The following is a 14,140-nucleotide window of genomic DNA, read 5'->3' as shown; positions in this document are numbered from 1 at the left end:
TCTGACTATGTTATACCTCAATAAATTCAGTGCTAGTGGTAGCAGTAGTAGTAGTAGTAATAGTAGCAGTAGTAGTAAAACTCAACAAATTCCAGTGACTCCCTATCACCTATAGGATCAAATATAGCATCCTCTGTTGGGTTATCCAAGACATTAATAAATTTCTCCCCTCCTCCCAATCTTATACCTTATAGACCCTACACGCATGCTCTCCAAAATGTACTCCTGTATTTGGTGACCCTGACCTCACTCTTTCTTAACAGGTCACTCCATCTTCCAACTGGGCTGTCCCTCATTTGTAAAATGTTCTCCCTCTTCATCTTCACCCCTGGCTTCTCTGGCTTACTCTAAGTTCAGACTGCAATCTCACCTTCTACAAATGTAACCTGGGTTTCTCTTGGCATGCCCAGTTCTAACATTAAGATGTCCTTGAGAGGTCTTTTGAGCATGCCCAGCTTGCTTAACGTGAAGCCTGCTATGGCCCCTAGCGCATGGGTGGGAGTGGCCTCCTTTGATCGGCTGCCTGTGTTTTTAAAACTGGCAAGATTGAGCCGTTCAATCTCTTCTCTGTGCAGTCTTTTCCACAACTCTTACCTGATGTGTCCAAAGGATGAAGACCCCAGGTCACTCAAAGGAAGGATGCCATGAATGGAACTGGTGAGAGAATGGCAATGCTCCTCTTTTGCTCCTGCTCCTAGACAGGTTGGGGGTGTTTATTTCTTTTCTGTTGTTTGTTTTCAGTTTGAGGTGTTGGAGGTGATTCCCGCAGACCAGGAGTTTGAGCCATGGTGACCTCAAAACCAGGATTCCAGGAAAGATGCTGCATCCAGCCAATCTGGCATGGAAGCCCAGAGAAACTAGGGTGCCTGGTTGATTGACAGCTGCTATACTTATTATTTAGTTCTAACTTCCCTGACTGGAGCCGCTACCATATGAGTCTGGTTGGTGAGAGTTTATGGGAGTTGAGCAAGCCAGTCTCCAACAGCTTTTGACAACAGTACGCTGTGTTTCTGTTGGAAGTGGAATTTGTGAATAGTTGCACAGCTCAACAGTATTTCTTAATTCTGTCTGCGTAACAGCCCATCATGTCAAAGAAGACCAAGAGGATGCTAAAGGAAGAAAACAGATTTTTTAATGAGGATTGAGAATTGCAATATTATCTTACTTCTGCTAACGATAATTCTATAGCTAAATACTAATAATAGCTAACATTTATATAGCCCACTAAGGTTTGTGAAGCACTTCACATATATTGTCTCGTCTGATCCTCACAAAGTGCCCTGCTCACAAACTGTTATCAAGTACTTAAAGAATAGGTAAAGTTTATTTTAATTATCACATTTGTTGTGTGAAAGTGGGTGGCACCCTAAATCACATGTAAGTCTTACAATATTTTTTATGCCATTAGAGAGACAGGATGATGGGCTGGAAAATAAGCATTGGCTCTGGAGTCAAGAGATCCAGGTTCAAATCCAACTTCTAACTATATACATGACCTCAACATATCACTTAAAAACCTCAGGCCTCAGTTTTCCCATACATAAAATGAAGTTATCCACTGAGGGCCCCTCCAGCTCTGGAACAGTAATCCTATGAATTTGCTCATGCAACCTTCCTCATAAAGTGAAAAGATAAACTTGATTCCAGGTGATGTTGACTTCTCATAAATTTCAAATTAGTGTCATCGAAATTGATCAAGTTTTATGATAGCGTCAAAAAAATCAAACTATAAAACATTTTACCAATCCTCATAATTATAAATATTATAACAACAGTTCTGTTGTAACAATGAACACTAGCAACCTGAAGAAATTTAGCTCTCAGCGTATTTGTTATTATTCAGTCACTTCACAGTTATGTCTGGCTCTTCATGACCCCATTTGGGGTTTTCTTGGCAGAGACACCGGAGTGGCTTGCCATTTCCTTCTCCAGCTCATTTTACAGATGAGGAAACTGAGGCAATAATATTTAAGTGACTTGCCCAGGGTCACCCAGCTTGAAAGTTTCTTTGGCCAGATTTCAATTTAGGGAGATGAGTCTTCTCTGGCTCCACCCTAGCCTGGGCTCTGTGCACTATGACACCACCTAGCTGCCCCATAGTAATATCCCATTACTTTCACATACCTGGTTAGTCACCCATTGCACCACCCACCCACCCGCCTCATGTATATAGGCATGTCAAAACTTCAAAAGGGTCAGGATTTCTTTTTTTTTTTAGCTGACATAACACTTTTATTTTTCCCAATATATTAATATATATTTTATTTTTTGCAATTCCATGTTGAAACAATTTTAACATTTTAAAAAATGTTTTGAGTTCCACATTCTTTTCTTCCCTCCCTCCTTCTTCTCCCCTCTCCCCCAAGACAGGAAGCAATCTAATATACTTTATACATATGCAATCATGTAAAACATTTCTGTATTAGTCATTTGTGCAAGAAGACTTTAATTTTTTAAAAATGAATGAAAGAAAGTGAAAAATAGCCTGCTTCAGTCTGTATTTAGCCAGTATTGGTTCTTTCTCTGGAGGACTGTCTTGGAACATTGTATTGCTGAGAATACCTAAGTCATTCACAATTCTTTATCATACAATAATGCTGTTACTGTGTACAACATTCTTCTGGTTCTGCTCACTTCACTTTGCTTCAGTTTGTGTAAGTCTTCCCAGGTTTTTCTGAAATCATCCTGCTTGTCATTTCTTATAGCTCAATAATATTCCACTACAATCATGTACCACAGTCTATTTAGCCATTCCCCAGAGTCATGATTTCTTAAGTGTGGACACTCCCTCCACTTAAAAAAAATACTTTATGAGTTTTCACGGCCAAAAATAAGCTATCACCTAGTAGTCAAACTTCCTAGTAGCATTGCCTGGTAACATTGCCTCATAGAAATGAAGACCTCAAACTTGGCAAGGAGGCTGGTGGTGGGACAGGAGACCCATGGAGTCACTGGTGCCCAGCCCTCTGCCAGGATAGTACTTGAAGCCACTCTGTATCAGTAGAACTTTTCAGAGCTTAGATTCCATTGATGTTGCCTTCAAGAATCCAGGAATTTCTCCACACCATTATGAGGCATTGAAGAAGGACTTAAGTGCCTACTACTAGCCTGGCATAGAGGCAGCCTAATTCCAAAGTCTTTGACCCATCAACTTATGATTGCTTTTGATACCTATTATGTGTTATGCCTCCTTTTCTCCTTTATCTATCCAAATCCTAATTCCTCAAGGTCTAGATCAAGTTGTTCAAAGTTATAAGGAGGCTACCTTCTTGCATGAATGACTATTTGGTATGTAATCTTGTTTCCAGAAGTTTACTTATCCTGTCCATCCCACTCCTTCCCCAATGACACTGCTGAGGTTATCATCACTATCACATTTCTAACAGAGGTCACAGAATAGCAGAATCTCAAAGACCTTAGAAGGGATCTGGGCTCAGAGTCAGGGAGATGTGTTCAAATCCTGGCCCAGGCAATGACTAGCTGTTGTTGTTCATCTTTTGTTCTTGAAGAGGACCAGTGACATCAGGAGAGTGATGCCTTGACTTTCTAGTGAATTGGATTTAAGTGAGGCTAAGCTGGGAAAAGTCATCAGCCTCTCTTTATCTTCCAGAGTCATCAGAGTCCAGTGGTAATACAAGTCAGGAGGAATGATGATGGCCCAGGATGCATATGTTACCCTTGGCAAGTCACTTAATCTCTCAACATCAATTTCCTTATCAGTAAAATGGAGATCCCTGAGGTCCTATCCAACTCTGAATTTAGGATTCTATGACCTCAGTAACTGAAGAATACTTCACCAGATATACAGTCTAGAGGCCATCCAGCCTTTCCTTGAGGAACTATAGTAAATGACAATCAAAATTTTAATAGACTTTCTTTCAACAAGCAGATATGATTAGTGGTAATTAATTGTTTTCTCCAAAGAAGTTGGTAGAAGAATTGCTTTTAATGAGAATTTTCTTAGAACTCTCTCCTGAACTAGAAGTCAGAAACACCCTAATGTTGGCAGTAGGTGTCACTCTATACATTATGAGAATTTTTCTCAATGGACTGCCTAATATAATTAAAATAAGTTCTGAAATGTTGTCCACTAAGTCTTTACTGCCTGTTTATGAGTCAATTGGGACACAATTTACCCCAATCCTAACTTATCTAAAACTGCAACTTTGGTGATTCCCCCTTTACCCGCTAGCCTCAGCACTTCCTTTTCTTGATTTAATGCTTGGTGAATGTATCCTATAATGTCATGCTATGGTTTCACTCATTTTCCAACTTCCTAAGGGACCCAAATTGCTCATTTTCAGTCTTTCTCTCCACTAGTTCCTTTCTTTCTGCTTTCAAAAGTAAATGTAGAACATCTCCTAACTTGGGGTGGGGGGCCCAACTCACACCTCTTCATCCTGTACTTCTTCTAGCTATTGTACTGTTCCTTTCCTTTCTGGCAGTGTCAGACTTCTCGAAACTATAATCTCTACCTACCATTTCCTTTTCCTCACTATTCATTCCTTCTACCAATCTTGCTTCTGTTCTCACCATTCTATTAAAATGGCTCCAAAGAAACTGCCATTGGTGACTTCTTTATTGCCAAATTCAGTGCCCTATTCTGTGTCCCTATCCATGCTGATTTCTGTACATCTTTTTATATCATTGACCTATGCCAGGGCTTGTCCATAATGCGGCCAGCAGGCAGCATGCAGCCCACAGTGCGATTTATGTGGCCTGCCTACAAGCATAGAAATTTACATAAATGCTTTAGTAAATGAAGCTGAGCTCTCCCTAAAATGGCAAATCAAAATATATTGTCTATTGTTTCAATAGAAACCTAAGGTTGGACAGGCCTGACCTAAGCCATTAAACTCTTTTCTCTTTTGGTATCCATGAAAGTACAGTATCTTAGTTCATCTGCAACTTCAAATATTTTTTGTCTTCTCTAGCTCATCCTCCAGTAATAATAATAATAATATTTATTTATTTAACTTATACAGCTCCTATGTGCCAGAAACTGTGTTAAGTGCTTTACAAATACTATTTCACTTGATCCTTACAACAACCCTGGGAGGGTACTAACTAAGAGGAATTAGGATCAACCTTCTCTCCTTTCTTCTCTTTCTCCAAACAGTCTTTCCTTAAAATAGTTCATTAATTCTTGCAGTTTTAATAATCACTTATATGCTAATGATGCTAGAAATCAACATTTCTGATAACACCTCCAGTCCTAGTCTCCAGGTGCCTCCTAAACATCTCTAACTATTCTGCTTCAACTCCAAACACAAATATTCAAAACCAAGCTCATGATGTGCCCCCCCAAACTCATGTTCCTTCTCTAAGCCTCTTCTTTGTCTGCCAGTAGTACTATCATTCTCCCAACATTCATGTTTATAGGATCATAAGATCACAATTTTTGACTTGGAAGAGACCTTTGAAGCACATTTCAACAACTATAAAATGGGGGTTTGAGCTTCAATCCCTTCATTTTATAAATGAGGAAACTTTAGTAACATAATTCAATTTAATAATTTAAATCAATAATATTAATAAATTGGTATAAAATAAACATTTTATTTAATAATAAAATTTAATAACCACATTACTACATAATTGGCCAAGTTGACATAACTAATTGGCAGAGTGGGGATCCAAACTCAGGTCCTTTAATGCCAAATCCAGGCCTCTTTCTGCTTTCGTGATGGCAGCAACCACATCTTGTTTATTTCATATTCAAATCTTATTCATTTCCATGCCTGGTATAGAGGATACATATAGTAGACATCTAATAAATGATTGTATGGTTTTAACTTAATAGCTTTTAAGGAAGTGAGCATACCAACCATGCTTACTTCTTTTTTAAAAAATATATTTTTCCCAAATTTCATGTTAAAACCATTTTTAACATTTTTTAATGTTTTGCATTCCAAATTCTGTCCCTTCCTCCCTTCCCTTCCTGTCTCTTAGATGGTAAGCAGTCAGATATAGGTTATACAGGGGCAATCGTATCAAAACATTGCCATACTAGTCATTTTATATAAGAAAACTCAAATAAAAGAAAAAGAATGAAAAAAGAAAGTAAAAAATAGCATGCTTCAATCTACATTAAAACAATATCAGTCCTTTGGGATCATCTTGGATCATTGTATTTCTGAGAAGAGCTAAGTCATTCACAGTTCTTTATCAAACAATATTGCTGTTACCGTGTACAACGTTCTCCTGGTTCTTCTCACTTCACTTTGCATCAGTTCGTCTAAACAGGCTTAACTGCAGTTCCCCAGATGACTTTTCCACCTCCACCTTAAACCCTCTGGTACTGGCAATACTTCCTTGCTTGGAGCCTCCTCCTCCAATTAATGAGTTCCTCCTCAGAACCTCCATTTGAGGAAATACCCATACTACCATGCTCACTCTTAACCAAGCTCAGCCTGGGATTCTCCAGATTATCTTCATCCCAAACCTGCTTTCCAGCTGCCTGTTGCTTGTCTTTCTCCAATAGAATAAAAACTCCTTGAGGGCAGGGAGTATTATCTCTCTTACTTGTAGTTGAATTTTCAGCACTTAGCACAGTCACTGGCACTTGATAAGTGCTTAACAAATGTTTTACATGGTGGGGGGCGGAGCCAAGATGGCAGCTGGAAAGCAGGAACTTGCTTAAGCTCCCCCCACCCCAGGTCCCTCCAAACACCTATAAAAAATGACTGAACAAATTCTAGAGCTGCAGAACCCACGAAATAACAAAGGGAAGCAGGGCTGCAGCCCAGGACAGCCTGGATGGTCGCTGGAAAGTGTCTATCGCACGGAGCTGGGAGCAGAGCAGAGCAGACCCCAGCGTGGGCCACACCAGGACCAATCACACTGGGAGACAGGAGGGAAAGGTGCAGTACCCTGAATCACTGAGCTGTGGCAGTTACCAGACTTCTCAACCCACAAACACCAAAGACAACAGAGAAGGTTAGTGGGAAAAGTTTCTGAGACACAGTGAAAGGAGTGCACAGTGGGCCACTGCCCAGGGGGCTGCAGAGGTGGTGCAGCTCTGAGGCTGCTCCCAGAGCTACAGCTGCAGTTGCCTCTGGCCCTGGGCCCACCTGGTGGGAGGAATTAAGTGGCAGGTTAGAGCTGGAGTGCAAAGGCTGCTTTGCCCTATCTGGATCTGGGCCACAATCCTGGTTGGTGGTTCTTGGGGGAGAAGGAGAGCTGGTGTGGCAGAGCTTGCTGTGTAGAAGTAGCTCTGAAAACAACAGAACAGCCCCTCAAGCTTGGAACAAAGTACTCTATACTCTACAAGCAGTCATACCCTAACGAAAAACTCAAGGGTCAAGTAGTTGGCTGGGAACATGAGCAGGCAACGAAAACAGTATCAGATTCAGACTCAGATTTTGGAATCTTTTTTTTGGTGACAAAGAAGACCAAAACATGCAGCCAGAAGAAGTCAACAAAGTCAAAAAGCCTACAACAAAAGCCTCCAAGAAAAATATGAATTGGTCTCAGGCCATGGAAGAGCTCAAAAAGGATTTGGAAAAGCAAGTATGAGAAGTAGAGGAAAAATTGGGAAGAGAAATGAGATTGATGCAAGAAAATCATGAAAAACAAGTCAATGACTTGCTAAAGGAGACCCAAAAAAATACTGAAGAAAATAACACCTTAAAAAATAGACTAACTCAAATGGCAAAAGAGCTCCAAAAAGCCAATGAGGAGAAGAATGCCTTGAAAGGCAGAATTAGCCAGATGGAAAAGGAACTCCAAAAGACCACTGAAGAAAATACTACCTTAAAAATTAGATTGGAGCAAGTGGAAGCTAGACACTTTATGAGCAATCAAGACATTATAAAACAGAACCAAAGGAATGAAAAAATGGAAGACAATGTGAAATATCTCATTGGAAAAACCACTGACCTAGAAAATAGATCCAGGAGAGATCATTTAAAAATTATTGGACTACCTGAAAGCCATGACCAAAAAAATAGCCTAGATACCATCTTTCAAGACATTATCAAGGAGAACTACCCTGATATTCTAGAGCCAGAGGGTAAAATAGAAATTGAAAGGAATCCATCAGATTCACCTCCTCAAAAAGATCTCAGAAAGAGAAATCCTAGGATATTGTTGCCAAATTCCAGAGCTCTTAGATCAAGGAGAAAATTCTGCAAGCAGCCAGAAAGAAAATTTGAGTATTGTGGAAATACAATCAGGATAACACAAGATCTAGCAACTTCTACATTAAGGGATCGAAGGGCTTGGAATATGATATTCTGGAGGTCAATGGAGCTAGGACTAAAACCAAGAATCACCTACCCAGCAAAACTGAGTATCATTGTCCAAGGCAAAATCTGCATTTTTAATAAAATAGAGGAGTTTCAAGCTTTCTCAGTGAAAGGACCAGAGTTGAATAGAAAATTTGATTTTCCAACACAAGAATCAAGAGAAGAATGAAAAGGTAAACAAGAAGGAAAAATCATAAGGGACTTACTAAAGTGGGACTGTTTTGTTTACATTCCTACATAGAAAGATGATGTGTATAATTCATGAGACCTCAGTATTAGGGGAGCTGAAGGGAATATATATATATATATATATATATATATATATATATATATATATATATATATATATATATATATATGTATATATATACACACACACACACACACACACACACACACACACACACACAGAGGGCACAGGGTGAGTTGAATATGAAGGGATGATATCTAAAAAAATCAAATTAAGGAATGAGAGAGGAATATATTGAGAGAGGGAGAAAGGGAGAGATAGAATGGGAGAGAAGCAGTTCTGTAGGAAGGGAAGAGGGGGCAGCTGAGGGGGAATGAGTGAATCTTGCTCTCATCGGATTTGACTTGAGGAGGGAATAACATACACACTCAATTGAGTATCTTACCCCACAGGAAAGAAGGAGTAAGGGGATTAAAAAGGGGGGATGATAGAAGGGAGGGAAGATAGGAGGAGGAGGTAATCAAAAGCAAACACTTCCAAAAAGGGACATTGTCAAGGGAAAAAATTGAATAAAGGGGGACAGGATAGGAGGGAGCAAAATATAGTTAGTCTTTCACAACATGAGTGTTGTGGAAGGGTTTTACATAATGATACACATGTGGTCTATGTTGAATTGCTTGCCTTCTTAGGGAGGGTGGGTGGGGAGGGAAGAGGGGAGAATATTTGGAACTCAAAGTTTTAAAAGCAGATGTTCAAAAAAAATTTTGTTTTTGCATGCAACCGGGAAATAAGATATACAGGCTATGGGGCATAGAAATCTATCTTGCCCTTCAAGAAAGTAAGGGAAAAGGAGATGGGGGGAGTGGGGTGACTGAAGGGAGGGCTGACTGGGAAATGGGGCAATCAGAATATATACCATTGGGGGGTGGGGGGAGGGTAGAAATGGGGAGAAAATTTATAATTCAAAATCTTGTGGAAATCAATGCTGAAAACTAAAAATATTAAATAAATAATAAAAAATCAATAAATGTTTTACATAATCTAATCTAATCATAATCATTGTTAATACTAGCATGAAAGGTGAGATGTCAAAGTAATGGTTTATTGTGGTTTAATATTAGGAAAACAATTAACATAATCCCATTTATAACAAAAATACCCCAAACCACATAATTATATCAATAGATATAGAGAAAGTCTTTGACAAAATATAACACTCAGTGGATACAGTGGATAGAATTCTGGGCCTAGAGTCATCTGCCTTAGATCAAATCTGGCCTCAGATACTTCCTAGCTATGTGACCCTGGGCAAGTCACTTAACCCTGTTTGCCTCAGTTCCTCATCTATAAAATGAGATGGAGAAGTAAATGGTAAACCAATCCAGTGTCCCTGCCAAGAAAACCCCAAATGGGGTCATGAAGAGTCAGACATGACTCTGAACAACAGCAGTAACATTCATTTTGCTTTTAAAAATGCCCAGAATAGGCAAAGAAAGCAAATTTTTGATATCATGAAAAGTATATATCTAAAAAATGAAAGTTAGAATTATTTGCAATGGTTAGTCTAGAAATGTATGGTGCTTTCCTGCTCTAAGTCCTAGGACTCTGACAATGACTGGAAATGTTCATAGGTTGGATTTGCACCTGCCACGTGTTATAAAAGAGATGACTTCATTTGGTGATAAGCTAGACTATCTGACATTGAAGGTTCCTTCGTAGTCAATTATACTATAATTTCCTGATTGTACCTGTAACCTAAGTTCCAAAGGCTTTGCACTACCACTACCGGCCTTCAAATATTTGTAGCATATAGAGTTAATAAAATTATGATAATTTTTCATTTTCCTTTTATTCAAATGAATTATGTAATTCCTCCTGAAATATGTGGCTAACTGAAGACTGTTTCCTGTTAATGTTGACCTCATCTAGCTAAAATCTGCCTCACAGGATGATAATATTAGAGGAAGATTTTTGACATTTCTGAGATAAGAAACCAAAGAAAAGAAAGACGGGAAGAAAGGAAGAAGCATCTTTAAAACCTCTTAAAAGATTTCATTTGTGGAATAATTTCCCTGTTGGCAAATCTTTGGTTATCTTAGTGACCTATAAATCTCTGCCCCTCAATTAATTCATTGTCACTTCTTTAAAATGTAGCCTTGAAGTTTTTTTAGCATAGGACTTTGCAAACTCAATATTTAAATCCATAATTTAGCCTTTTTACCAATTAGTTCTTAGTTTGTTCAACCTTAATTGAAGGAAGCATGAGATAATGAATCTCTTTGACTAGGCCTGTGTGACCCTTACAACCCAAGAAGCCATAAAGATTATTATGGGTTCAAAAAAAATATTTCTCGGTCTCTCTGACATAATTTTCTCTATAAAGACTTTGTCAGAAACTCCAATATTTGTTCAGGGTTCTTTTTTACCTCCTGAACCTGTACTTAAGCATAATAAAACCTAAGCTTTTAACCTCTATCATTTCTGCACTGTGATAGGTTTATTTGGCAGCAGTGACCTACCACATGAACTCAGCAGGAGATATTTCTCCCCTAACAATGCAAAGCTTCTTTTCAAATTTATACTGCCTTACAGGCTTGTAATTTGCAAAATACACTTCTATGTTCATTTCTACATAGGCATTTCTATTCTTCTCAAAGTGATGAAGACTTTTTATGAAAGACTATATCCACATGGTTCAAGTAATTAAAATTTCTCCTTTAGGAAATTAGTATCCTTCATATAATAAAATATTAAGAGTAATGGAGGGCCTGGCATGGTGGTGCATACTTGGTAATCCCTGCTACTGGGGAGCCTGAGGCTAGTGAATAGCTTGAGTTCTGGAGATCTGGGCCACAGAAGAGCTAAAATATTGAATGCATACATTAAGTGCAATACTGATACGGCGAGTTGCCCAGAGACAGTGTGAAGGATGGTTTACAATGTACATGAAACCTAGAGAAAATAATGAGCATTAAAACAAGAAGAGTGTGGTTCTGTTAGAATTATGTCAGGAATGCCAAAGCCTTGAACAAGCTAAGGGTAATTATTACTGCTAAGGGGAACCCAAGGAGCAAGTATTACAGAATCCCAAATGGAAAGGGAACAGAGCCTTTCACTAGCTATCTTTGAACCGAGAGGAGAGTTCTGAAATGGATTCCTGTTTAGGTACATGATGAACTAGAAGGCCTAAGGAAGTCCCTGCCCACCCTATGATTCCGTGATTCTATAACCTCAAAGGTCAACTAGTCTATCAACGGTCAGCAACTAACTATAGCTTTTTTGCACGGCTCACAAGCAACGGATCATATTTATATTTTTAGATAAAGTTTTATTGTATTTAAAAATGTGAAAACCATTCTTAGCTCTGGGACCATTCAAATAGGCAGCAAGTGCCCTCCAGCCTTACTTTGCAGAGGTTAAAGGGAACAAGAATCTTCTCCATAGCCCTGAAAAGGACGCATCTGACCTCCTCTTGAAGACAAAATCTGCTACCTCAAAGGCATCCAGTTCTGCCTTTAGTTAACTACTTGTTGGGACACCATCTCCAGTCATCCTGAGCTATATCTTGCCACTGGACTCAGATGGCTCCAGAGGAGAAAGTGAGGCTGGTGACTTTGCACAGCCCTGCCTCACTTAAATCCAATTCACTTGCAAGTCATGACATCATCTTCCTGGTGTCACGGCCCTCTTTGAGAATGAAGGCCAAACAACTACTAATTGTTGGAAATATTTTTCCTTATGCTGAGCCTAAACTGCTTCTCTGTAGCATACCTTGGATTTCAACCCAAATATTCTGACTCCTCCATATATCAGTCAGCCAATAAGCTTTTATTAGGCATCTCATTAGCATTTGATCAAGTTCAGTCATATCTGACTCTTCTTGGCATCATTTGGGGTTTTCTTGGCAAAGATACTGGAGTGGTTTGCCATTTCCTTCTCCAGCTCATTTTACAGGTGAGCAACTGAGGCAAACAGGGTTAAGACTTGCCCAGGATCACACAGCACTATCTGGTGTCACATCTGAACCCAGGTCTTTCTGTAGGGTGGCACAGTGGATAGAATTAACCAAACAGGCAGAATGGTGCTTTGTAAATCAAATTTCACAGATCAAACAGCAAATTTGATGTGTGATATGTTCAATTTGCTGGAATGAAGGCTTAAAACTTTGATCAGCTGGAAAGGGGAAGGTATATCATTTACACTACCCCAGATACCGCTCCCCTGAAATTTAAATCTAATCCCAGAGGCAGCTAGGTGACACATTGGATAGAGTGCTAGCTCTGTATTCAGGAAGACATGAGTTCAAATTCACGCTCAGACACTGAACTAGCTGAGTCATCCTGGACAAGTCATTTAACATATCTGCCTTAGCATTGTCAACTGTAAAATGGGGATATTAATAGCACCTTTCTTGCAGGATTGTGATGAGGATCAAAGGAGATGGTATTTGTGAAGTGCTTAACATAGTGTCTGGAACTTAATAAATGCTCGTTTCCTTCCTTTCTTTGTATTTTGTGTACATCAAATCTTTCTCAGTAATACAAAAACAGTGTAAGTGAAATGGTAAGAATGGAGACAGACATGGAATAATTAAAGCAGGGAAAGAAAATGGTTGAATCCATGATGGTCACAGCACCCCAAGAATCTCTAACAAACATATTGAATCAATTAGGTGGAAAAATGGAGAGAGCACAGGACTCAGAGTCAGAAAGATGTGAGTTCAGATTATGCCCTGGGCAAATCATCTAACCTCTCTATATCTCAGTTTCCTCATCTGTAAAATGGGGATAATACCTGCATCTCCTTCACAAGGTTGTTGTGAGGATCAAGTATAAAACATCTCACAAATGTTAAAATGATCTGGATGATGGTGCAGCACTTACAAGGCACAGGGGGTGCAAAAACAACAGTCCCTGCCTTCCTGATCACGAGTGTTCCCCAAGCCTCCGGCTGAGTGAGAGGAGTCTGAACATTCTTTGCTGGTGGGAGATGGAGAAGGCTCCCAGTCTGAGGCTTCGGGAGCTCTCCGACGTTCTTCCGTAGGCGGTGAGGCGTATGAGGAAGAGGAAGATGAAACAATTCTCCAACCAAGGTGTGTGTACTCTACCAGAGGTACAGTCTAGTCTGGGACTGGAGAGACTTTTATTTTTAAGAAAGCTATAGGTGAAACTGCTTTTAAAATGAGAACTGTTTGAAGCATTTATAGCTTTATCAACATCAATAGCGCCCCTTGTCTGATGGTGTCTCCTCCTATCCTTCTCTATCCACTGTACAAACACATTGCAGCATTTGGTTAACAAGCATGAATTCAATGCCACCCCTTATGTGCGAGGCACCAGATACTTAAAAAAGATCCTTTTTCTCAAGGACCTTCCATTCTGCCATGGGGAGTGACATTTACACAGGGAGGTGAATATAATTAAATATTGCATTATATTATATTACATTACGTTATGTTATACTATACCATACTACACTACCCTACACTACCCTACACTGTTACATTACATTACGCTACGTTAAGTTACGTCATGCTATGTCATGTTATGGTGAGATAACACTATGTCACGCTACGCTATGTTACATTGCATTGCATTACATTACATTACATTACATTATATATTATATTATATTATATTATATTATATTATATTATATTATATTATATTATATTATATTATATTATATCATATTATATATT

This window comes from Trichosurus vulpecula, chromosome 3 (genome assembly GCF_011100635.1).
Source record: "Trichosurus vulpecula isolate mTriVul1 chromosome 3, mTriVul1.pri, whole genome shotgun sequence".
Classification (NCBI taxonomy): Eukaryota; Metazoa; Chordata; class Mammalia; order Diprotodontia; family Phalangeridae; genus Trichosurus; species Trichosurus vulpecula.
The sequence above is the reverse complement of the archived record's forward strand: the minus strand, read 5'-3'. Positions refer to the sequence as shown.